The 27,326-nt window shown below is 48.8% G+C and overlaps 1 pseudogene; it reads left to right on the forward strand.

Moving 5' to 3' along the window:
* The first annotated feature begins 18,376 nt into the window (after positions 1–18,376).
* Positions 18,377–21,313, forward strand: LOC136451868 (uncharacterized; annotated as a pseudogene).
* Positions 21,314–27,326: the final 6,013 nt, after the last annotated feature.

The following is a 27,326-nucleotide window of genomic DNA, read 5'->3' on the forward strand; positions in this document are numbered from 1 at the left end:
CTGAAGAGCTTCCGGAGTGCCCTGATCATCGCCCTACTTCCTTTCTGCGAGGCAAGCCCCGGAGCATTATAAGTCTCCCAGTAATTTACAAATGTTTACTTACGTATTTATGATTGATGCATTAGGTTATAAGAGTTGAATGAAACCACTTGATGCATGTACAATCCTTGTCCAGATATTATCCCTTAACCGGTATAGGTCCAGGATCGAATATATATGCTTAGCCATGCTTAGACCGGTAGAAGTCGGGTGATGTCCTATCACCTGCGAGATATAGGTGGATACCGGAGCACGGTTGGCTATATCTGCTATCGTGGAATAGAACCATGAGGTAAAAGTAAATTGAGACCGGACGGGAGGTCGATAGGGAAGCAACAAGGCATGGAGGTCTTGGGTGTGGACTTATCCCCGTCTGTGTCAATTAAGGACCGTACCGTTGTTGGCGCTTCTGACAAGATTGAACGCATGCCTCTCACTTAGCTGGCCGGATAACTCGTTCCGACCGCGAAGCCGAGTAATTCAACTCAGGCCAGGATCCGTTCTGTTGTGCGCTCCTTCCGGGGAACGATCAGACTGAGCCCAAGGGCAGGTTTGGCCTGAGCATCCTGGCATCTGGTATTCCAGATTGTGCGGCGCGGTACAGACCCGCGAAATGTGTACCTGAGTTGTACTAAAGGTGACCTAAGACTATCGTGGCTGGTAGATCTGGGTTTGTGTTAGGAATAAATTCCCAGCTGGTTGAAATCGATTCGAATCGCCGTCTCTCCCGGATAGTGAGAAACTTGGCTAGTCCCAACATCGTAGCAGCTATATTATGAAACATGATGGTTCAGATGAATATGGAATTACAATACCTGCTATGGTTACTATTGTATGCTTCTAAATGATATACCACATGTTTGGCACAGGATAGTTGCTAATCTAGAAATGGATAGTTATAATTAACTTGATAAAGGAATCATAATTGTACAACGGGTAATTGCTTTTTTCGCAAAATGTGGTCAAGTTACGTCCACTTATACAGCCTTGCATGATCCTTGGAGTCATTTTATTTCTGGTTCATGACGGGTAAGTCTAGCTGAGTACCTTCTCGTACTCAGGGTTTATTTTCCCATTGTTGCAGATGGCACTGTGTATCATGGTTATTGCAAGAGTTGCTTCTATCCCGCTGTGGATGAGGAGTAAGCCTTGGGCAGGCTTCTTTAGTAATTCCTATCTTTGCTTTTGTGGACCGTGATCTGGCCTGGCACTGTATCAAACTATGTTGGAAACTTTATCTTCGAACTTATTTGCTTCCGCTTTAATTATCAAACTCGGTTTGTAATAACTTTTTATTCGTACTCTGATGATGAAAAGTATCTGTTAACTTTATGTAATATGTGGCATGTATGTTGAATCCTGTACGATCTTGGTTGTTGTAAATCATTTATCGAGACCCGTCGCGGTACTCGACGGACTACCGGGTTTATATGGGTTCAAGTATGACAGTGCGACCGCTTACGGATTGCCATTGTACTTGTATTCTTATAAATTGGTCGGTTCTACGATAGAATTGGTCCATGGACCTAAAATGAAGTTTGGTCTACACCTGATGCTCTCCAACTTTGCTTAAGGGTTCAGGGTCATTAGGGTTATGGTTTAGCAGATAACGTGCTCCTAACTTTGGTTTGTCAGCGTGACGACGGTGATTAGGAAAAACTCAGAATTAACCATCAACACGAAGCCAAACGGGTTCCAACTTTTTGCATGCTCTTCTCTATAATATAACCTTCAACTTTTATTTTTGGACCAACTCAAGTTACTTAACGAATTTCGAAGAACGCGAGATGCCAATGCTGATGACAATGAAATTCCAGACTTAGAATATTTCCAAGCGCTAAAAACTGCAGTAGATTCAATCTTGTGACCTCTATTCGACTTATTTCCAAGCTGATCTAGGTCTTAGTGCAAAAACAAAGTTTCTTCTACATAATATGAACTACAACTTTTATTTAAGGTCCAACATCAAAGCTTGTATAAAACCTACAGTTCTACTTTGACCAAAGTAGGATCACGATAAAGCTTAGATTATCCTTTTTGATCCATTGGAGCATTTTCTTGGCATTTGCCCAACATGAACCTTTCATGACTTTTGTTGTAGAGTTCATCTAGAGTTGGGCAAGGTTGCAAGGTTTGGTTGATGACCTACATTTCCATTCACTTAATAGTGTAATTCAAGCACTTAGTAAAGTCATTCCAATAAGGATATAACTTATCATTTCATGTGACTTTTTGATTCCAAACTTCATGAAACTTTTCCAGCGATCAATATAGATGGATATTGATGTGAGACACATGAAGATATTCCAATAACACTAGCCAAGCATATATCCTGAAAAGGGCCTATATGTAAAGCAAGGGTGTAATATCTGAGTTTAGGTTGGGGCTCATTTCCAAAGGTTTGACCTTGACATCTTCATCGTCACTTAATCTGTCATGTTTGAGCTCAAACCCATAGCTTAACTGGTGACAAGCACCTAGGGTGTTACACAGGGAGATACTGAGGCTTCAGGAGCAGCCAGTCAGACTTCACGAGGTGTGCTATGGCCAGACAGCACCCCCAGACGCCCTCATGGTGGCAATGTGCCCCTACAGACTTGGTTCGCCACTGCTTCACTGAGCCCTTTGGAGAGGGATCATGCGAGAACCCCAATAACCTAAATCCCACTGCTCGCATACTTGAGGCTATTATGAGGAGGACACTGCTTCCTAGGATGGGATACAGAGAGGGCTTGACACGTATACAGTTATGGCTGATCAACTCCCTGATGTAGCAGATAGTCTTTGATATCTAGGATCTTATTCTATCAGAGATGGAGGACATGATAGCTAAGGGTTTCAGAGGGCACAGGCAGCTATCTTATGCTCACTAGATCACATGGGTTATCCATAGGGCAGTCATAGTGAGGCCGCTAGAGATGCTTGCTGAGTACAGTAGTGCCACCACAGAGTTTCCTACCTATAACATGACACAGATGATCAGGCACAGTACACCTACAGCACCCAGTCAGCCGCGTCGACGTCCTGAGGTGCCAGAGTCTACAGCCTAGTAGGATGAGATCATTAGGGGTATTGCAGCTACTGAGGAGGAGCTTGAGGCTCAGCAGGAGAGGAGCGATCCCAGTGACAGCTCAGATGATGATTACCAGCCTATTCCTCAGATGCCTATGCGTCAGCATGATCATGAGGCCGGTAGCTCCAGTTTAGCGCCACCTGCCCCGCAGACAGACCCTGCTCTCCTTGCTATACTTGAGCGGATGAGGCAGGACCAGGCACGCTAGGCTTAGGAGACAGCTGCTACATTTGCACAGTTCCAAACTCGGCAGGATGAGTTCCAGCAGCAGCAACAGGTGATCCAGCAGCAACAGCTAGCTATTTAGCAGTAGACTCAGGCTCTATGGTAGCAGCAGCAGACCATGCATCAGCAGCAGATACTCATGCAGTAGCAGCTCCTTGGATTTATGCAGCATGTAGTGACAGCCATTGGGGCTCCACCGCCACAGCCTTCACCCTAGCTTGGTTAGGCAGCTGCTACTTCGATGACTCCAGCATTATAGCCCAGTGGGCTTCAGAGTCAAGGACAGCCACCAGCACAGTATGCTTCTTCTACAGAGCAGGTGTCTTAGTGGTTCGCTTCGCCAGTGGTAGCCCCACAGTTCACTCCATTTTAGACAGGCTTCACACCGGCACAGACATCATCGCTGCTTGAGCCAGATACTTCAGTCTCTAGGAGTCTTGGAGCCTCCTTCAGTGAGTTGATAGGGCATCCTACACCGCCACATTTGTATGCCCTAGGTCCTTCTACAGCAGCTCCCGTCGCCGTGACTACACAGAGGCTTCCTTCCTCAGTTGCATCTTTAGATCCTACTACAGGCATACCAGCAGAGTCATAGGCAGCACCTATCCTAGCTCAGACCCAGACCGCTTTAGTGACACTACCAGCCATAGAGGGTCAGACAGCTCAGAGTTCAGGATCAGACGATGATGGTGACCAGTTCCAGCTCGCTCCTCGTACCTCAGCGCCCGGCTCGTCCGCTGCAGCCCCACCGACTGACCCGTAGGTTTTGGTGTTTGACGCCAAAGGGGGAGAGAGTTCGAGTATGATAGTCTTAGGGGGAGCTTAGTTATTATATTAGCTTATGTATTACATTTGGAGTTTTTATGTGTGATACACTATTATGCATTCATCGTGTGTTTACTTTCATGCATTGAACCATATATATGTGATAGTGATATCTACGTGATCATGATATATGACATGTGTGCTCTCTACTTTGAATTATTTATATGTCATATCACTTGTGTTATGCTCATTTGCCTTTGCTTCCGCGCTTTACTCCGATGCAAATGAGCTTTAGTACTTGTACTCATGCTTATTTCATATCTTTTGAGTACATCATGTTGGCTTGGTTCATATAAGCTCGCCTAACTCTTTTGTTCTTATTGACAAAAGCTTATATGATCCAAGCATGTTAAAAACCTCAACTCTTTCACATACTCGAGGTGGTATTGTCATCAATCATCAAAAAGGGAGAGATTGAAAGCATCTAGACCCCTAGTAGGGTTTCGGTGATTAATGACAATACAAGATTACTATGACTAACGTGTGTTTTGCAGAGGCAATTAAGTTAGGTCATGGTAATGGAGATCGATTGGGCAATCAAGGTGGTCATGCCCCTACGATGGAAATTGTTTTGGTTTTCAAAGGATGGACGACAAGGTTAAGGATGGACTAGTTCTAAGTGTCGATTGGAGTTGAAGAGACACTTAGAGTAGTTTAGGACTTTGTTTTTCCTTTGGCTGTACTATTAAGGGGGTATGGATGGGTAGCTTGACCTAGGTGAGTCTAGTGAGTTAGGTGTGGTGCACACTTATTAAACTAGCACTAGGTAGCTCCACAATAGCCCTATGATCCAATGGAGCAAACTTCATTCACGTTTGATCAAGAGTTGGAAGTGAATGGAGGGTCAAATACTGACCGGACGCTAGCTTCGGTGTGACCGGACGCTGGCGCAGAGTCTGGTCAGTTCATGTGACTGAGGTGAAATCGTTTGGTGTGACCGGACGCTGGAAGGTCAAGTGACCGAACGCTGAGAGGCAGCATCCGGTTGACTCCAGTAAGGTTCTAGAGAGGGAAAATCATGATCGGACGCATCCGGTTAGTGCTGACCAGACGCTGGCGCAGAGTCCGATCAGTTCATTTGACTGAGGTGAAATCGTTCGGTGTGACTGGACGCTGGAAGGTCAAGTGACCGGACGCTGAGAGGCAGCGTCCGGTCGACTCCAGTAAGGTTTTGGAGAGAGAAAATCGTGACCGGACACGTCCAGTCAGTGCTGACTGGACGCTGGCAGCGTCCAGTCACACTATAAACACTGGAGTTCAGGGTATACAGACCGGAGCATCTGGTCAACATGACCGGAGCGTCCGGTCACCCCACAGAGGCACATAACGGTTTGTTTTTCAGCCCATATTATAAATACCACCTCCACTCATGTGTGGGGTACTTTTGCTCATTCCAACAGCTGAGAAACACCTTAGAGAGTGCCAAGAAGAGCAAGGTCCTAGTGAGGTGATTGAGATTTGAGAATCCAAAGAGATACCTCATTAGTGAAGATCAAGAGTAGCAAAGTGTGCATCCACCTTCTCATTAGGCTTGTCGTGGTCAAGTGAGAGTTCATGCTTATTACTCTTGGTGATCGCCATCACCTAGATGGCTTAGTGGTGATTGGGAGTTCGGTGATCACCCGACGGAGCTTATGGGTGACCCAACTCAAGTTCTAAGCGGTTGTGGGTGATTCACCGCGATGGAGTGTCGAAGAATCAACCCATAGAGAGCACTTGATCCTTGCGCGGATCAAGGGGGAGCTACACTCTTGTGCGGGTGCTCCAACGAGGACTAGTGGGGAGTGGCGACTCTCCGATACCTCGGCAAAACATCGCCGTGTTCCTTCCTCTCTATTTACTTTGAGCATTTACTTTGAGTATTTACTTCGTGCAATTCAATTCATGTCTTTACATTTTTAGAATTGCCATGCTAGAGTAGGATTGGAACTTAGGTTGCAAGTCTTTTGTGCGGTAGAACAATTAGAAACACTTTCTAGGCACAAGGGGTTAATTGGGCTAACTATAGGACTTAATTATTGCAAAGAAATTTAGAATTAGCCCAATTCACCCCCCCTCTTGGGCATCTTGATCCTTTCAATGTGTAAATGTATGTAATATAGGGTGTAAAGCAATGTACGTAACTTGAAACGATCATCGGGAACGCGAAACGAAAGTTACATTTCATAGTCAAGTTATATCACTTAGGGTTTGAAATCAATTTTTATTAAGCGAAAATGCTATAGAACGCATATACGGAACTTTAATAAAGTTTGTAGTACAAACTTTGTAGATGGCGATGAAATACCTATGGTAGAGAAAGGAATTCACTAGCTAGCATACTTAATAGCTTGGAAATCGAATTTGACGCGAACCCGATCGAGACTTAGCCAATTTCGTAAGACTGGAAAGTGGTTTGACAAAGCCGTGTTTGATAATTTTTATAGGAGAATTGTGTTAAGTAGTGGGGTAGTTTTAGGGCTGGTTTTAATAGCTCAATATGCCCTCTTATGAATGGCATAGGTGGTTTAGCATTTGAAGCATCGAATTGGGTTTTTGGGACGCTTTAAAAAGCGTGCAGGACACGTTTTGGGCTGAGTTCCTCGCGTGGGCGCGGTCACCATGCCTCGGCACTCGGTGTCGCCGCGCTGGCCACCCGACGTGCGCACGCATGCCCACACGCGTGCCACCGCGCTGGCCAGGTCTGCCTCTGGCCGCCGCGAGCCGACTGTACTGCTGGCGCCGCGCTGCTGGCCATTGCCACCCTGTTGTCCGCTGCCCTGTACGCGTCGCTCACACCGTGCATGGCCTAGCTGCAGCCACGCTACCACCGCCCTCAACCTGCTGTTGCGCTGCTGCTGCCCGCTTCAGTCGTCGTGCGGCGTAGCGGTGCCACCCTCGTGTTCGCCTGTGCGGGACTGTTGCGCATGGCCTCTGCCTGCACCGTCGCCTTGCCGCACGTGGGGTTGCCCCCTCGCCACCGTGCCATCATTTCGCCATTTATGGCGTTGAAGCCATGCGTGCGTGTCCCGCTGCCGCTGTCCGCGACCTACCTGGGCAAGGACAAGCCGAGCTCCGACCGACCCCTCCCCTGCTCCTTGTCGTTTCCACCCGACGCGATGCCACCCCTACGTCCAGTAGGGAGGAGTCACCATCGCTGATGACTCGCTTCTCTGGCTCCACAATTACTCCTCCTAGCCGGCCAGACTTGCCTCTCCCTCCCTCTCTTTGGCCCTATCGTGGCCATCAGCCAGTCTTAAAGCCGAAGGCATCCCCATTGATGCCAACTAACCCTTTCGAAATTTGTCGTGATCGAACCACCTCCATCCAATTCCTTGCAACCGTGCCTAGCTTGAGAGGTTAGTTCGTGGTTAGGATAGAACCGCTGAGCTATCGTCCACCGGTGAGGTAATGCGAGGCATTTTCCTCACGGCGGTCCGCCATGGCCGCTGGAGGGGGGTACTCTACCATGGCATCGTTTCTTTGCTCCTTTGCTTCTAACGATCGGTGCTTTGGCGTCGCTTTGACTTGGTTGCCTCGCCCATGTAGCAGTTTTGCCAATAGAGCAGTAGATTGCTGGGAACACCTTCGCCGCGGTTGTTGTGAACCAAAACAGCCCCGCGCACGTGGTCAACCACCTTGTCGAGCCTCACGACCTTGTCTAGACCATCCTACACGTCTCTGGTGAGGCACCACTGCTCCTAGGGTAGCCGGTTGAACCGGTTAAGGTCTAGGATTGCCGGGACACGTTCGTCGCTACCAACAAGCTGGGTTTAGGTGCCGTTCCCATGGCCAGCGCGTTTGGGTGTAGTAGCGATTCAAATATGGTTTCTGTCTTGTTGCCCGTAGCCTATATATGGATAAAAGGGTATCTGTAGAGGCGTCGGGCTAGGTGCTTTTGCTGGCACTGGTGTTGCCACAGCCAGACCCTGCCACGGCGCATGGCCATGTCTATGTGTTGCACCATTTTTGGTGTTTGATACCTCGATCGGTTGCGCTTTGCACGTAGAGTGTTATGGTGGTGATGGTTGATGCCGGGGAGGTCCGTGCTCGTCGGTGTTTGGCCAGAGATGCCGCGGCCTCTATTAAATCTGGCCACGGACCTTGAAAAATGGGAATTCGATTAATGGTAGGGTGCTAGATGCAAATCCATGACTCAGTTAAATAGTCTTTGAGTTAGTTTCACAAATAGAAAAGAGAATGGGGGCTCTTTAGCATAAGAGCCAGCCCGCGCGTGGGCTCCGCCGTGGGTCGCGCTCTGGCTGGGCCGCTTGGGGCCGTTGGCCTTTTTCTTTTTCTAGGAAATTAGAAATGTTTGTTATTTTATTTTCTAAGTTGATCTTTGGTAATTAATATAAAATCTTGTAAAAGTCCAAAAATAGTGAAACAAAATTTGTTAGGTTCATGAAAATATAATTTATCTGTTGGTGTAGTTAGTTTACAGTTATCTGTGAGAATGATAGATTCATTAATTCATTTAGGAAAGCTTAGCATTATTTAGATTAATAATTGTAGGAATTTTTGTGGCAAATTGGTAATAGCTTTGACCATGAAAATTTTATAGTTGGTTCATTGTATTATTATGTGCTCACTGAAAATTTTGTGCCTTAGAATAGGTTGATAAATAGGGTAGTTAATACTCCTTGTTTTATCATATATATAGTAAATCAATATTAAGAATAGAGACGCCTTTAGTTGCTAAGATAATACCTGCAATGTCTCATACCTGTTTAGTGGTAATAATAGGCAACTTAGCATCTTAGTCGGTAGAGCTAATGTAATAGCTTGATAGATGTATTTTATTTTAAGAGTTGCTGTTGCCGTATTGCTAAATGTTGCATCATCATTTCATGCATGTAGATAACAAGTTGGTAGAGTTCGTTCCTACGGGCGAACAGGAATACGAGGAGATCATTGAAGAGTACGAGGAGGAGATTCTTGTTCAGGAGGGAGCTCCGGAGCCATCAGTTGCTGACTTTGTTGACACCCTGCCTGCCCAAGGTAAGCCCCGGTGCATAACCCTTATTTTTAATGATGTGTATTTATATTACAGGCATTTTATGGAAACTACATGTATGGATATACCTACCTATGAGTCCTACTAGCATAGGGCGAGTAGTTGCTATGCTCAGGATTTTGGTAGCGTGAGTAACCTGTCGTTACTCACAATAGGTGATTATTAAGATCACTCATGATAAAAATGGTGGAAAGGAAAAATTGAGATTGGGCAGGAATATGGTTTGGGTATTGATGGGTGTAAGAGGTTGTGTCTTGCGACCAACGGGGCATAGCTTAGTTACACTTTTTTCCTATCTATGTCGGTTAAGGACTGGTCATTGCATTGGACTCTAGGCAAGTCACAGACTTATTATCCCGAGCACATACTTGTGTATGGGCGTAGGGAAGGCTTGTTGCTCTCTTATCGTGGGTTCCAGCTCTTTCCGGATCGACTGATTGGAGGCGGGGATGGTGGAGGTCTAAGCACCGCACTGAGTCTAGGACTCAGGAGCGGGGGCTTGGAGTCCAAGTTTGGATGGGGACCTGGACCCCGTGACAGGAGAGTGGTGGGTTGGTCTTGCTTGTGCCTGGGGTACAAGTAGGGTGTGTGTTTCAAGGTACCCAGCTGGGCACATTGATTTGTGAATCGCCAGATGATCCGGTACAGCTTGTCTACACTCTAGCACCATAGTAAGAACTAAAAAAGGAAAGGTGGTGAAATGGAACTGCTTGCTCAACTCTTGCTTGAAAGTAGAACAGGTGCTTACATAGAATGGTTAGACAATGAAATAATCATGACTGCTAATAATAACATACATAAGAATTCACTATTAGTGTTGCCTTCCGCAAAAAGAAAAACCAGCAAACCATAAAGCTTATCATATCCCTTGAAGTCAGGAAATTATTCCCACTAGTCGGATAAGTCTTGTGAGTACATTGTGTACTTAGGGTTTATTTACTCCTGTGCAGGTGCATCTTGAGGCATAGCCATTGTGTGAAGGATTGTTCTGGTGGGCATAGACGGATCCTTGTATATTATCGATAGATGTTTCTTTTCATTCCGCTGTTAAATTTCCGCACTCTGAATTAGGTACTGTAATAATATATTTTTGAGAACTCTGGATGTATGAAATGGACTAAGTATTTGTGGGGGTATGGCCCCCAAGACATGGGCCGCACCATCGGAGGTGGCCTAGCCCACAAGATAAAGGCGTGCACGGCGCTGCTCGGCGTGCACCGTAAGACATTGTATAGTACCAAATAGGATACTTTACTTGTAACCCTGCCCCTCTAGAGTATATAAGGAGAGGCAGGGGTCCTCTACTCGACATCATGTATTCAATACAATACACCAAAGATAGAGGACGTAGGGTATTATGTCGATCAGATGGCCCGAACCTGTCTAAATCGCTGTCTCTGCGCCTTGTGTCACCATCTGGTTCCTGATTACACGTATCCCCACCGACAAATCTACCATCGTGGGATACCCCTCGGTGGACTGCCGAGCATATTCTGTCGACAGTGGGCGCGCCAGGTAGGGCCGTGTGTGCTTGATCCATGGCGAGCCAGATGGACCTCAAATCAACAACGTGTTCTCGTCATTAATCTCGTGGAGATCCATCCCGGTCCATGATGACGATTCATCGCTGCTACACCAGTCCCTGCGACAGCAGATCCGATCTCAGAACCACCTCCGAGGTCGTCTTCACCAACAACTCACCGTTGCTGCTCTCGTCATCCCTCGTCGACCACTCACCGCCGCTGCCCTTGGTGGCCTTCACCGACAGCCCTCGCCGACGTCCCTCGCCGTCGACTCATCATCACCGCTCGACGGCCCTCGCCGACATCTTTCGCCGACGACCCTTGCCGTCGACTCGTCATCACCGCTCGGCGGCCCTCGTCAACATCTTTCACCGACGTCCCTTGCCATCGACTCGTCATCACCGCTCGGCGGCCTTCGCCGACATCCTTCGCCGATGTCCCTCGCCGTCGACTCATTGTCACCGCTTGGCGGCCTTCGCCAACATCTTTCACCGACGTTCCTCATCGTCACCACTCAGCGGCCTTCATCGACATCTTTCGCCGACGTCCCTCGTCGACGACTCCCCATCGCTGCCCTCGGCGGCCTTCGCCGACATCCTTCACCGACGTCCCTCGCCATCGACTCATCGTCACCGCTCGGCGGCCTTCGCCGACATCTTTCGCCGACATCCCTCGCCGTCGACTCGTCGTCACCGCTCGGCGGCCTTCGCCGACGTCCCTCGCCGTCGACTCGTCGTCACCGCTCAGCGGCCTTCGCCGACATCCTTCGCCGATGTCTCTCGCCGTCGACTCGTCGTCACCGCTCGGCGGCCTTTGCCGACGCCCCTCGCCATTGTCTCATCGTCATTACTCAGTGGCCCTCACCGACATCCCTCATCGCCGCCGAGCTGCAAGCGAGCTGCCCACATCGCCGACTAGATAACGCCATACGCCGCTGACCAGACATTCTGTCTAAAGCTAAGTCACGTTTTAATATTCTTCTAAATATTCTCCAATCTCCGTATATCGTCATAACATTTCTCTGAACTGTTTTCTCCATGTTTGCTCTTCAAACAATTTTCCGAACCCCCGAACAGTCCTGTTGATGCTCGGACGCCTCCAGAGACGGCCCTGTCTCCAGCTCCTCCCTACACGTGCTACGGGCTCTGTAACACCTCGGGTGTTTAAAATACTGAAACCTGACATGTCATCATATGCATTGCAAAGCATTTGGCATTTGGTGAAAAATTTGAGATGCATACACTAAAACAAGTTTATATTCATGTGGTATGTGTTGAATTGTATTGTTTGACTTAAATTCAAAGTTTGTTTGGATTTTTGAATTTTTCGAGAAAACCCCGCTTTTTAGCATTTAAATCCTACCCTAAAAATCCATTTCAAAATATAAGCATATTTTGGGGTTGAGCCCAAAAGCATAAGTGTAGAGCTTGACAAGTTATACAAAGTTTGTTTTTGGAGTTTTTCAAGTTGTTTAGAAAAATTTCGAGTAATTCAAAAAGGCGTAATTCGTTAAATTTCCCTATTCAAATTCAAAAGTTCATTTCAAAATCTAGACCGAATTAGGAGATGGTTATAGAAGCAAAGTTGTAGAACTTTTGATTTTGAACAACTTTTGTTTTTGGAGATTTTTGAGTTGTTATGAAAATTTGAGAGTAATTTATGAATTTTGGCGAATGGCAATTCTGTAATTTGGATGAACAGTGTCCACCGCTGAAGCTACATGGCCGGCGATCTTCGGTTTGCTTCCAGGCGCGGTCGTGGCCGTCTTTGACGTCGTGCTGGCGCGGTGAAGGCCACAGCGCAGCTTCCTTGCGCTTCTGAGCCGCTCTACTTAGCCTTGGCCGTCGCCGTTTGCCTCCGCTCTCTTGCTCTGTTTTCCCGACGCCACGGCCATAACTCCGGCGAGCTCGTGTCGATGCCGTAGTGCTTCACCGTCGCTGATAAGCTTGTCCCAGCTCCGTCTCATCCTTGCGCACCTAACCAACTAGCCCTGGTCACTTGCCCTCATCGGGAAACGCCGTTCGGCGCTTTTCTTCCTCACGGCCGGCAGCACCACCGTGGAGTGCGCGTCGCCGTGGCTAGCGCGCTACGGTGAGTCTCTGCCCTTATTGAGTCTTGCTTTGGCTTCACCTCAATGATGTAGTGCTTTGTGAACCTTTGATTTCTCATTTTGACCACCACAGCTACCGGAGCATCGCCGTCGTCGAAGATCGCTCCGCCGTGACCGCTGTCAACGTCGACCCGTGTCACCGAAGCTTATCCGGTCTCGTTCTTTGCTCCAACGTGTTCGTGGTGAGCTACTGGACCTTCCCATGCCCTCTGTTTCACCGTTTTCGGCTTCATTTCGCCGGCGTAGCATAGCCGCGCCGTCGTGGCCGCCATGGCCGACGTAGTGCTCGGTCCAGTCCATAGTTAGTCAGGCTTGTGCTCAAAATGGATGCGCCTAGTCTCGGGGAGGGTGTAGGTATCTTGGTCGTCGTCGTTGGGCTCACCGGCGGCGAGATATCGCCGGTCAGAGCCGTCGCTGCCGTGGTCAACGTCGGAGGTTGAAGATGACATGTGGGACCCGGGTGTCAGTGACTCAGCGTTCTAAGTGGATTTTCTATTTTTCAGAATTAAATGAATAGTGCTGTAATTTGTTATTTTTGTGTAGAATTATTTTGAGCTCCAAAAATTATGAAATTTTTTGTGTGAATTCTCTATGATGTATATTATATAACAAAAATTTGAAATATTGATTTTCAGTATTTTTGGGGTATGATAAAAATTGCTCAATTAATTAATAAATGACTTTCCATGATTTTTCTAGGCTTATTTACTTGTCCAAAAATTATGAAATTTGTTTTGCCACTTAGTTATCATGTAATGAACATTTAATAAAATTTTGAGCTCAATTAGAATAAGTTGATTTATTTCATAATTTTGAATTAAATAATTAATTCATAAAAGCAAATAGTAACCTTTAATGATTTAGGTTTTGTTTGAAATTTTGGATTGAGTGATGACCTTGGGTCATTTGTTGATAATGATCCTTGGCAGTTGATGTAGGTGTTACAAAAAGGATTTAGTTTGTTCGACTTGCAACTGTACCGCGAAGGAAAGTTGTATTCAAATTCTTGATTTTTGTATCCATCATCGAGCATCATGTTTCGTATTCCGCATCATGTTAAACATGGCATTGTTATTACGTGTAGTGAACGAAGGTGAACACGTGGTAGTTAATCAAGTTGTTGAGGAGGTTAATCCATCTGTTGAGGTCGGATCGAATACTTGTGTGACGTCGCAGGAATCGGACTTTTCCGTCAACGGAGGCAAGCCCCGGATGCATACAACCCTACCTTGTGTTTTACAAATGAATTTCGCTTTTGCTTTCCGTTACTGCATTAAGTGATTAGGAGTTAAGTAAAAGCCTAATTGGTGCATTACCACCCTTGTTCTTCCATATTTACCATATTACCAGTTTTAAACTCGTATATGCCTAGTTTTGCTTAGCTATGCGTAGAACGATGAAAGTCGGGTGATTACCTGCCACCTGCAAGTTTTAAATGGAACCTTGGTTAATTATGTTAGCATGTGATAAGGGAATGCGGAGTAATAAATCTAGACCGGGCGGACTCGGTGTGTGTGAGCCACAAGACATGGAGGTCTTGTGAGCGGGTTCTTTCCGCCTGTGTCGATTAAGGCACGTCCGTTGTTGAATTGCATGAGGTGAGAATTTGTAGTACTAACCACATACTACGGTAAGCCTGAACTTGGTGATTCTATTACGAGAATGGCTACTCGCGCACTGGGAGTGGAGAGATGGCGGGAATAGCATGTACCCACGTGGCTATGGGCTGGATTGGTGGAGTACTGTATTCTCGGGTGGCGCGGACCCGTTCTTGTTTTAGAGGATCCGAGGGTAGGTTGATATATGTGAGTCGGGGACCTGTATATGTCGTGTGGTCTGGAATCCCCAGCTGGGACTTAATCGGTTCGAATCGTCGTTGCTCCTCGGTTATGGAGACTCAACTCACTGTTCATCATCGTAGTATTAATAACTGGAATTTGAGAATGGTTGATGAAGGTGTTGGATATGAAGTTTCATGGTCTCATTACGGATCGTGTCATCTTTGTATATGATTTTATGAAGTTTAAATTGTTGAAATAAAGAATTTTGTTAAAGAGCTTTTACGCAAAATAACTTTGATTATTGCTAAAACCATACCTTGAATCCTTGAGCCTGCATTCCTGAGTTCTATCAGTTTTATTTCGGTTAAGTCTTGTTGAGTACTTTTGTACTCAGGGTTCGATGACCCTTGTTGCAGGTGAGCCTCATGAGCAGATCTGTTGTGGATCGTGCTGCATGACAGTTGTACCTTGTGATGACGATGAGAAGTAAATATGTGGCCCTTAGGCAGGGCAATCTCCTTGTGTGTTTTGTATTATATTATAATGCCACTCCACTACTACTATGGTTTGTAATAATTATCGAACTTAGTTTGTGAGGTTTGAAACCACTGTTTTGAAAATTATGTTATTGTAAGACTTCCGCTGTTTTTACTCTGGTATAGATATTTGAATAAATGTTGTAATACTGCAATGACTCTGTAACGTGATCCTGCTCGGAAATCGTGGATGATTCGGGGTTCCCCGAGGACACCCGACAGACTTCTTAAGTTACCAGGAACATATGCATTGTTGTCAAAGGTCGTTGGACAGTGACAAGTGCATGTGGGTCCTATAATTTAGGAGGTTCTGCCATAGGCTCCGCGCTCTGCGTTATGGGCGGTCGGCAGCGGCTCCTTGGTCACGCCTGTTCCTCCTACACGTGCACGGGCTCTGCGCTCGACGTTATGGATTATGGGCTAGCTAGGGCTGGAGACTCAGCTACACACTAACTATTCGGGCGATTTATATTAAACATAAATATATTTTCTCGCCAACTGATCACCGAACTACATACGCCGTTTCATCACCATTGCTGATTTTTCTCCAGAGTTTCTTTATTTGTACATCATGTACTACCCGTTCTACATATTTGTATTGCAGGATCATCGTCTAGGTGATTGGACCACCTGGTGCTTGGGCTTCTCCACCGATCAACTGGTCGGACCGCTTGGTTCATGGACTCCGTCGCCGACCAGTTGATCGGACTGTTCGCCGGTCACTTCTACTCAATGTTCACTTTGCCGCCGACCAGTCGACCAGAATGTTCGTCGCTCGTGCTTCATCGCCAGTTACATCGGTTACTCCTCGGCCCTTGGATTCTTCGTACTCGAGCACTAAGTGGGCACACTTCACTGCACGAACGTCGTCAGCTACGTCGGTGCTCGGACCTCGCCGCCTATGCCGGGGACTCCTCGGTGCTCGGACCTCGCCGCCTACGCTGAGGACTCCTCGGTGCTCGGACCTCGCCGCCTACGCCGGGTACTCCTCGCTCCTCGGTGCTTGGTCATCGCCAGTGACACCGAGGACTCCTCGCTCCTCGGTGCTCGGACATCGCCGCCTATGCCGGGGACTCCTCGCTCCTCGGTGCTCGGTCATCACCGGCGACGCCGGGGACTCCTCGGTGGTCGATCATCGCCGGCGACGCCGGGGACTCCTCACTCCTCGGTGCTTGGACATCGCCAGCGACGCCGGGGACTCCTCGCTCCTCGGTGCTCGGTCATTGCCAGCGACGCCGGGGACTCCTCGCTCCTCGGTGCTTGGTCATCGCCAGTGACGCCGGGGACTCCTCGCTCCTCGATGCTCGGTCATCGCCAGCGACGCCGGGGACTCCTCGCTCCTCGCTCCTCGGTGCTCGGTCATCGCCGCCGATGCCGGGGACTCACTTGCTCCTCGGTGCTTGGTTGTCACCAGCGACACCTGGGACTCCTTACTCCTCGGTGCTCGGTCATCGCCAGCGACACCGGGGACTCCTCGCTCCTCGGTGCTCGGTCATCGCTGCCGACGCCAGGGACTCCTCGCTCCTCGGTGCTCGGTCATCGCCAGCGACGCTGAGGACTCCTCGCTCCTCGGTTCTCGGTCATCGCCTACGACGTCGGGGACTCCTCGCTCCTCGGTGCTCGGTCATCGCTAGCGACGCCGGGGACTCCTCGCTCCTCGGTGCTCGGACATCGCCAACGACGCCGGGGACTCCTCGCTCCTCGGTGCTCGGACATCGCCAGCGACGCCGGGGACTCCTCGCTCCTCGGTGCTCGGTCATCGCCAGCGACGCCAGAGACTCCTCGCTCCTCGGTGCTCGGTCATCGCCAGCGACACCGGGGACTCCCTTGTTGCTCAAATCTTGCTACGTCTCGTCGGTGTGCTATCAAGCTGCTCCATGCTGTTCGGATCAGGGTGCTGATCTTGGGCAGCACGTCTGGGGTCTTGATACGCGCATGTCAGACGACGTCGACAAGCTTTTAGACTTCTTTGACCCTGCTACAAGATTCATTCTTCATCTTTCAGCAGGCTCGAGGACTAAGTGGGCACACTTCACCTTACGGTGAATGTGCTTGTTCTTATCTCGAGGCTACGCCCTGGGACTGGCTGCCTGCTCGGCTAGTCTTCTACTTTATAACCCTGGCACCACGTGACTGCGTCACCTACTGTCAGGCTCGGGGACTAACTGTGGGGGTATGGCCCCCAAGACATGGGCCGCACCATCGGAGGTGGCCTGACCCACAAGATCAAGGCGTGCACGGCGCTGCTCGGCGTGCACCGCAAGACATTGTATAGTACCAAATAGGATACTTTACTTGTAACCCTGCCCCTCTAGAGTATATAAGGAGAGACATGGGTCATCTACTCGACATCATGTATTCAATACAATACACCAAAGACACAGGACGTAGGGTATTACATCGATCAGACGGCCCGAACCTGTCTAAATCGCTGTCTCTGCGCCTTGTGTCACCATCCGGTTCCTGATTACGCGCATCCCCACCGACAAATCTACCATCGCGGGATACCCCTCGGTGGACTGCCGAGCATATTCTGTCGACAGTATTGTAACTCGTTCTCATTATTGGATCATTGGGGGAAATGTGGATGATTCGGGCTCTCCCTTGGGATGTGCTCGATGGAACCCGCCCGATGTAGCTTGCTTTCGGGGTGCTTTGTGTCTGGTGGAAGACAAGCGTCTCCGTAAGTGCGTTATTTTGGGCGATTCTGCCACACAACCGACCCCAGCCGCGCCATGCTACTCAACCGCCCGGAGCGGCCGTCCCGCTCCGTCGTGCGAGTGCGCTGCTTCGTTGCACCGGAGCGGCTCGGCCACGCCTCCCTCCACCGCGCGGGCACGCCGCCCTAGCCACGCGAGCGCGCTGCTTCGTCGCGCCTCCCTACCCTGTGAGTGGAGAGGATGGGGGAAGAAAGGTCTGGCTCAATGACGCGTGGGTCCCTGTGTCATTGGTTGCTGATATGGATTTGGGGGCTTTGTTTGAGGGCTGCTAATGGAGTGGAAAAAATATGTTGGGCCAATAAAAATAGGGATGAGCACCCAAATTGAAAATAGGGGTCTGATTTAGGGGCTACTTCTGGAGATGCTCTTACACACTATGGCTGGCCATTGGCCCCACTCATCATAGACACACAGGAATACATGTAAAGGAAATGATGTCTCTCTCCTTTGAAGGCGCACTCCCGCCAGAGCGCTTTCCTTACTTCATCGCAGCGTAACGAGTGACACCATCCGTTCGGCCGCCTCGCACGCCCCAAATCCCCCAGCTGCGTTTCCAAAGCCAGCAGCCGGCGGGCCCCTCTACAAAAGCAGGCGGCTTGCGCGTGTGCGACGGGTGCCTCCGTGCCTGAGCCAGTACGCCTCGGTGAGCAGACAATAGATGGCGGCCACGGTGGAGGGGGTGCGGCACCGGACGGTGGAGGCGAACGGAGTGCGCCTGCACGTGGCGGAGGCTGGGCCCGAGGAGGGCGGCGCCCCCGTGGTGCTGCTCCTCCACGGCTTCCCGGACCTCTGGTACGGCTGGCGCCACCAGATGGCCGCCCTGGCGGCGCGCGGCTACCGCGCCGTGGCTCCGGACCTCCGCGGCTACGGCGACTCCGATTCCCCGCCCGACGCGTCCAGTTACACCACCTTCCATGTCGTCGGGGACCTCGTCGCGCTCATCTCCGAACTCGGCCAGCCCCAGGTTTTACTGCAGCAATCCGTTCGATTCGTTGCACGAAGCTGCGACGTTGACTTCTTTTTTTCGTTTTCTTTTTGATCGGGTTGTCTTCTCGCTGCAGGTGTTCGTGGTGGGGCACGACTGGGGCGCCATCGTGGCGTGGCAGCTGTGTCTGCTCCGGCCGGACCTGGTGCGGGCGCTCGTGAACCTCAGCGTCGCGTACCACCCGCGGCGGCCGGAGATGAGCCCGCTCCAGACCATCAGAGCTGCCTGCGGCGAAGACCACTACATGTGCCGCTTCCAGGTAAACAAGTGCAGTACTCTGCTTCCATTCCCATTGCATACTGCTATTGCAGTCTCCTATCGGCAGGCAGGATCAATCAATGGTCTTTATTTATGATGAGTAGCCATGTTCCGTCCTCTGCCCTGAATCCCTGATAACCATTGGTTCGGGCGTTTGGCACTTTTCGTTGACTCGTTAATTTGGCAGATTGGTTCGATGGATGCTGGAATGATTACTGGGTGCCTCAATTTGATTCTCCTAAGGAAGGATCGGATTTGGCACCCCGCACAGATAAGACTGGGAGTGATGATAAACAGCTAGAAGTATCCACAGTTGCAGATAGATAAGGGTGACGAAATAAATGCTAATTGGAAACTTTTAATTTAAAATATGGAGGTTAGCAGCTCATTTGATAGAAACTTGAATACTTATTAGTCCCGTGATTTCTTTTTTTAGAGAATAGGTTTCCCTACAACAAATTAATATCAACACAGTAACAGTTATGTGTAAGGTTTCTTCTTAATATAATGATACACAGCTCTTCTATGTGTTGGAGGGGAAAAAAGTTTTGTGCAAGGGTCCATACAAAAGCATAGTTTATTGGAAGAGGAAATATCAGGTTTTCTTTGGAGCTCTATTAATGAACATCAGCATGCAGCACCAGGTCTTTTAGAGCTGTAAAACTTACCTAACTATTCAGATTGTCTCACTGATTTTAGTTGATTTAAATCTTCAAGGGAATAATAACTCTTGGATGTCATTGTATTGAAATCATCTACTTTGTCACAGTTCCATAGCGTGGTTGTGTGGAGCTAGCTATTTTTAATTCTATATATATGATATATTTTGTGCATATCAATGTCCCTTTAGACATGTTTTTTTCTTTTTTGAAAAATGCTGCACATTTGAATTACATAAGGATGCATACAGGAACCTGGTGTTGCTGAAGCTGAATTCGCTCTATACGACATCAAGTATGCGTTTAAGAAGACATTCGGCATGCGCAAGCCAGCTCCTCTTATTCTACCTAAGGACAAGAGCTTCTTTGACTCTCTTGATTCAGATGGAACTTGTCCTCCATGGCTATCAGAGGAAGATATTTCCTACTATGCCGAAAAATTTGCGAAAACAGGCTTTACTGGAGGACTTAACTACTACAGATGCATGGACAGGTATGTGTCTTATGGTCAGTCAACAATTTTGATTTTCCAATTTACTTCTTTATTGATGCTATCAACCATTTGCCATTCAACAATTTCCCATTTTGTATTTGCCATGGGATAACTGAAACTCTCAGTTTATGTTTGATTAGACCAATGCTATTTATTTGGTACTGTAGTTCGTACCTTTATGATTTTACTGTTGTTTGTTCTTTCAAATGTTCAAGTTGATTTCATTTTGAATTTACACCTTTTTTCACGGGGCTTGGGTGTGTGTGGGGTGGGGGTCGCTTATACTACCTCTGTTCCAAGAAACATGCCGTTTTAGCTTTGTCTGAAGCAAAACTTTTCAAGTTTGACCAATCTTATATATAGAGAAGATTGTCAACATTTAGAACACCAAGTAGGTATAATATGAAAACATGTTCCGTGTCATACTTATTTGGTGATATAAATATTGTCTTAGACTTGGTTAAATGTAAGATAGTTTGACTTAAAAGTCTTATAGAATAACTAGAATCTCAAGTTTTCTGAGACGGAGCTAGTATAATGTTTGAAAATGAGAGGAATTAATGACAGATATAAGTTGTACGTTCTGAACTAGATTTCATTTGGTGCCAATCAATGTAAATTCAATCTTTATGTACAAAGGCTTTATTTAGAGCTGACAGAGTTATTTGTAAGGTCTCACGAGATCCATCTTGTGTTCATGCAGGAGTTGGGAGCTTTCTGCACCATGGACTGGAGCTCAGATAAAAGTACCGTCGAAAATTCATTGTTGGGGACCTAGACATTACATACAACGCCCCGGGGGTACAAGACTACATTCACAAGGGTGGCTTGAAGGCAAGCGTGCCAAATCTAGAGGACGTGGTTATTATGGAGGGAGTGAGCCACTTCATCAACCAGGAGAAGCCTAACGAGGTCTCTGATCACATCTGCGAGTTCTTTAGCAAGTTCTGATATGTATGTATAAGAAAAATCTCAACGAGCCATTATAGGCTTCTGAGTTATTTTTATGTCAAATGCGGTTGCGAGTGTCACCATACAAATATATGATCTAAATAAAATTCGTCTCTGGCTCTGATCAAAATTTTGAAGATCTTCACTTCTCACAGAGTGTTAATGCCTTCGTACTGCATTGAAGTTGTAACATGTGTTTGGTTTGAGGGAAACGTGACCCACCTGCCCACCCACCGCCGGTTCCAATCGTGGGCCAAATAGAATGGCCGGTTTGTTTCTCTTATAATCCGTATTTTTCAGCTTGAGTTTTTAGTCGGAACAATATTTTTTTCTCACAACAAATTAACCGGAACAATGTTTCGGTTTGTTTTTGCAGCGAAGTGAACGTGGCCAATACATCAGTTGGTTAGGCTCTTTGTGGTAGAACCTGCTCATCCGGGTTTAAGTCCTCAACTTGGCACGAGTGCTCGTATTTTTCTGGATTTATTCCAGGATTTAACGGCGCTATGTTTTCAGTGGTAGGTGATGTCCCTATCGACGGCGAGGCGCCTGTGGTGACTTCGTGAATCTCGAGATCTACCGGCTCAGTCCTTCGGAGGTGCTCATAGGGGTAGAGTTTACGTACGTATGTTCATAGAGATAAGTGCGCATGTATGTTGTCCGTATCTACGTTGTACTGTGTAATTCTTAAAAAAAAGTTGCAGCAGTGGAGCATCGAGGAGGGGGAAGATTATTTCCTTCAGGCAACCAGACATACATCTCGGCCAGCAGTTGCTCTCGACAAGGCCCAAGTACAATACAAAAGTAGCAGCACTAGTAGGCGCATCAAAGAGGGGGAAGATTATTCAGGACACACATCTCTTCTCTAGTCTACTGTTCCTCTTTCTCTTCTAGTCCTCTCATGTACCCAGATCTCTTGCTTCTAGTATCTTCTCGTATCTTCTAGAACCTCCTAGTGTCTTTCCTCTAGCACCTACTCCCCTGCTTGCTGCTTGTTATTGGAGAAGTGATTGAGGTTGCTAACATTTCTGCGCCACGAGATGATCGGCATGCGGCAAGTGGTCGGCTGCTACCTCTCCTACCAGAGCCTTGCCATCATCGACCCGGCCGACAATTAGCAAGGAACAGTCCGTTCATCTCCGTCATCGTCCGGGTCAGCGGCAAGATCTACATCCAACAAGACCTCAGAGGCTGGCTGTCCGCCACCGGACACATGTTCAGGGCTAGCAACGACTGCGAGGTCATCACGCACTTGTGGTAACGTAGGTGGCCTTCCGTGTGTCTTTCAATTTCAGTCATCCCATCAGGCCATCACTGAACCTGGTATCTGGAACCAGGGTAGAAATCTGGAATGGACATGCAAGTAGATGTAGTCCGAGGAGCTTGGAGAAGATTCGTGGACATGCTGGACGGGTGGGCTCGGTGGGGAAGACGAAAGGGGGCGACGGTGAGCTAGGCTTTCAGTTAGCCCACACTCCACAATCCATCTATATTGTGTCACACGGTTGTCGTCGGTGCTGAGGACTAGGACGTGAGGATTCGACAACCTGCTATCCAAACTGCTTTTCCCAGCCCAACAAATGCATTGCTTATATGTCGAGACATGCACGAAAAATTTAAAACAAAAAAAAATTATTCAAGTTCTGATTACATATTAACAACATCTACCATGTGGTTTAACTTTGTAGCAGCACTATCCTCTCCAGAGGACATCACACGACGATGACTTGAGCAGACTCATTGGACATCAGCAGCAGCCGACATGCGACTTCTTAGATTCTCAATCCAACGTCTGCGACTTAGCAAGCAACATCTAGATGGACGCGATGTCATCATCGTAGGTTTGCGTACTTACCCAAAGCACATGATCGAGCAGAAAGACAGTTTAGACATGCTCAGGATGTCAGACTTGATGCGTTTTGTAAAATCATGCTCTATATTATGGTGCATAATTCACAGAAAATATAGCATGATTTTAGTAAAAATACGAAACTAGTTTTATATTTTCCGAGTTAAAACAAAATTTCTATAGATTTTTAATATTAAATAAGATTAGTATTTTTAAATGCATATTTACTGAAAAACAATACTTGGATATTTTTTTAAAATTATTTCTACAACTTTTTTTTTGGGGACAAATTCTAGATTCCTGAATGACATGGCGCCATGTAGGACGACTAACGTGGCATCATATCAACCAAAACCGCTTCAAAACTATTCATAGAGGTAAATTAATTGGATGGTTTCAAATGTTAGATGAGTCTAAAAATCTAGTTTCCTGATTGAGGGAGGCAAATTGGACTTATAAATAATTGAGGGAGATGAGATGGCCTTTACTTTTTTTCATGAGCCTAGCTAGTCGCCTGAACATAGACAACAGCTTCGTGCCTTGGACAATGCTTCCTTGTATTGGAATTCTGAACATTTCAATAGCGATCCTTTGAGTAACATGAAGAACAGAGAAGATCTCATCTATAAGAATTCCATAATAATCGGTGCTTTTAGTACATCTTCTAGCAATTGCGTGATATTGTAAAAACCAGGAGCTTGTGTTTTTAGCTTAATGAAAGCTTGTATTTCCTTTGTAATTCATGTTCCCATTGTGCCGTGGAGGCGGTGTGTTATTGGAAGTTTGGTATTTTTCCTCCTTGGTTTGTTGTACCGCGTAGGGTAACCGAGTAAGATTTAGACGCCCAGCCTCCATGTGGAGGACTGGCAAAGGCCGCGGAGGCGCGCAGAGTGGATACGGGCGCCCTGCCTCCGTGGGGAGGACTAGCGAAGGCCGCGAAGGCACGCCAGAGGGATATTGGCACCCAACCCCTGAGGAGGGGACTGGTGAAGGCCGCGGAGGCACGCCATGCAGACATAGGCACCTAGCCCCTGAGGAGGAGACTCGCTGGTAATCCATTTTCCGCCGAGTGCGCGCGAGCGCACCCGGTGGGTGTAGCCCCTGAGCCTACGGCCGACTGGGGAGTCGGTTGGAGGCTGAGCACCTTGGTACTCTTTTTTGGGCTGCAGACTCTTGTGTCTCTTCCGGTCGGGGTGTTCGCCCATGTCCGTTCCGACCGCAACCTGTGTGGTAGGTCGGGTTCCTGAGTCAGGATCTAGCGGCTCGTGCCCCCGAGCCACTAGGGGTCGGTCGGGGTCGTTCGCATGATTTCCTGTGTCACCCCGTTCGTGGTTTCCGCAGCCGAAGGGGTTGAGCTGACGCCTCTTGCCTCGATGGCTCGAGTGGCGGGCTTCGGTGAGCTCGCTAACGGGCATGTCCGAGTGAAATCCAGGTCCGTCGTTTGTGACAGGGTCGGCATAGCCCTCATGTGGCACTCCACTTCTCCTTAACCCGCGCTCCCGATAGATGCCCAAGTCGTTCCGGAGAGTGACTCAGGTGGCCCGATGGCCTCGCCTCGATGGAGATTCTATGGGAATGGTTCGAGGTCAGGATCGAACGAGAATGTTGAGATAACCCTGTCCGCTCTTGAGCGGGTCAGGTGAGGGCCGCTGGGGCTCATCTGCGTTTTCTAGCCTGGCTCTGTTTGACGCAAGGCGGCCTTGAGCCCTTCGCGGGCTGGCCTTCGAACCCCGGTCGGTCACCACTCATATCGAATGAGACGACTACCGCTTCGTGATGAACGCAAAGCGTTGTGAAGCAACAATTGCATATGCAATGCTTGGATGTATGGGATGAATGCATGGATGAATATATGACTGAATGTATGAATGCATGCATGAGAATGGATGAATGAATGGTCATGCACTAGAAAAGTAAAGCGGGGGTTGGTAAAGTTACCTCGATGGTTGGAGTGATGGGTTCGGGGAGCTCCTATCGGATATGTCCGAGTGGAATCCGGGTCCATCGTTCGTGACGTAGTCGGCATAACCTGCATGGGGCATCCCACTACTTCTTACCTATCTCTCGGTAGCTACCCGAGCCGTCCTATCGACTCGGGTGACCCGCTGGCCTCTCCTCGATGGAGATTCCATCGGTAGGCCCCTCTAAACCCTGCCTAGGAAGGCGGAGGGTCGTTTGTGTGCGGTTGTGCCTCGTTTCCCATGCCTGGGTTGTGGTAGTGGTGGGCCCTGTCCAGGCCACATCCCATTAGCCAGGCGATGTTCTATCGGGCAGGCCGCGTCCCATCAGCTATGGCCACGTCCCGCCGCACGTGTTTCCACATTAAATAGGGGAAAGGGAGAGGGTTTTCCTCCCATTTTTTCACCTTTCTTCAACCGCTGCCGTTCCTCCTTCCTTCTTTTTTGCCAAGCCTGTTCGTGTGTCGTGGCGGTTTCTAGGAGAAAGTAGGGCAAAGTGAGGGAGAGGAAAAACTCACAGATTCGTTCGTAAATCTAAGGTGTGATGTCGAACTGGAGGCCTTCCAATGTGGATGAGGCCATGCTGGTCGACTTCACCGTGAAGGGGCTGCTTCCGCAACCCTAGGCTGACAACATTGTCTCCTTGCTTGCCTTCCACGAGCGTAGCCTCGGGTACCCCATGCATTGGTTCTTGTGTGGGCACCTCAACGAGTGGGGCCTAGAGTTTTAGCACCTCAACCCGACTGGGGTGCTGCACATCGTTGGATTCATCACCGTCTATGAGGCCTTCCTCGGGATGGAGCCGCATGTGGATCTATTTCGGCGAGTCTTCATCGGGCGAGCCCTGTCCGAGGGGAAACCGCCTAGAACCACACCGGTTGGGGGTTTGCCTTGTAGAAGAGGCCAAAGCCGTCGGTCTACCCCACGTACTCCCCTAGTGACTCCAACTGGGGGTGGCATGGCGAGTGGTTCTATATCAAGAACCCGGTGGAGGCGTCGTTCCCGATGTTTACCGGGGGGAGGCTAGAGAAGAGGGAAAGTTGGACATGGGGTCCTTCTCGTCAATAGAAAAAGCTAGGGATCATCGAGCCAGAGCTTTGGAAGCTCGTGCGGAATGGCCTCGATGGGTTGCGGGTCTTCCACACCTTCTTCTGCCGTCGGGTTGCCCCGCTGGAGGAAAGGGCGTAGCTGATGTGGGAATACTCTGGCCCAACAGATCCCGACCGCGCATCGCCGGTGGAGTTGTCGAAAGATGAAGTCTGGAGTTATCTTGGTCGGGCACTGCAGTTGAGGGATGAAGACTCCCTCGAAGGGACGCCTAGACCTCTTCATGTCGCGAAGCTATCCAATTTGGTATGCTTTTTCCCGTGACCTTTTCCTTCTTGTTTTGATGTTTTGATTGATTTTGAGTTGCCTATTTCGAAGGGACTCGCGGGCTATAAATCCCGGCAGCATCTTCTGAGAGGGCCAGAAGGCACGGTTCAGCAAGCCGCCCAGAGGGAGGCCGCGCTTGCCAAGAGGAATAAGAAAACCTAGAAGGTCTAGAGGAGGTTTGATACGAAGAAAGAGATCAACCGGCGGGTCCGTGGTGGAGAGAGTTGGAGCGACATGGAGGTGGAGCTCGAGTTGGAGGAGCCCATGGAGACGGGTGATGATGCGAGTTCCTCGGAGGATGAGGGAGACAAGGGCACTGCCGTGACCTTGGTGGAGCGCTGTAAGCCCACGGTTGTGCCCGTCAGTGGCGGGCATGGTATGGAGGTGAGCAGTGACATTCCTGAGTCGAGGAAGCACGCCGCGAGTGAAGGCGCCACCCTTGAACAAGAGGCGAAGTGGGCGCGGTCACCGTGCCCTTTGGAGGCATCATTGGCTTCGCGCCCCCTGCTCTGAGTGTGGTGGAGCACGCCGGTCGGTCGGGGGACGTGATCGTTCCCCTGTGTCTTCGGGGTCGACGCACGTGCACAACCCCCAACGGGGAGATGCCCCGATAGTTGCTTTGGTGGTTTCGCCATGAGCTGGCGGTCGTGGCCATTCGTGGGCCGATCGAGGACCGGCCGGATTGCCCCTCCCTTAGTTGATGCGAGGGGGCATGGGTCATGACCCCCGAGCGATCCTCGTCTAGTCGGCTCGTCGTCAGCCGGTCTGGGCTTCAGGGTTCTACCACTTTCGCCTGGGTATGTATTCATGCTTCCCTTTGTTCTCATAGTTGAGTTTTTTAGTGTGACTAACCAGTGCTTGTGCCCCCTTGTTTCTTGCAGCAGCCAAGAGCCGACAGGACTAGGGATCTCCCCATGTCCCATGTGAGAAGAGTGGAGACCCAGCCTACGGCGGGTTGCGATGAGCGAAGG

The sequence above is a fragment of the Miscanthus floridulus genome, chromosome 5 (assembly GCF_019320115.1).
Source record: "Miscanthus floridulus cultivar M001 chromosome 5, ASM1932011v1, whole genome shotgun sequence".
NCBI lineage: Eukaryota > Viridiplantae > Streptophyta > Magnoliopsida > Poales > Poaceae > Miscanthus > Miscanthus floridulus.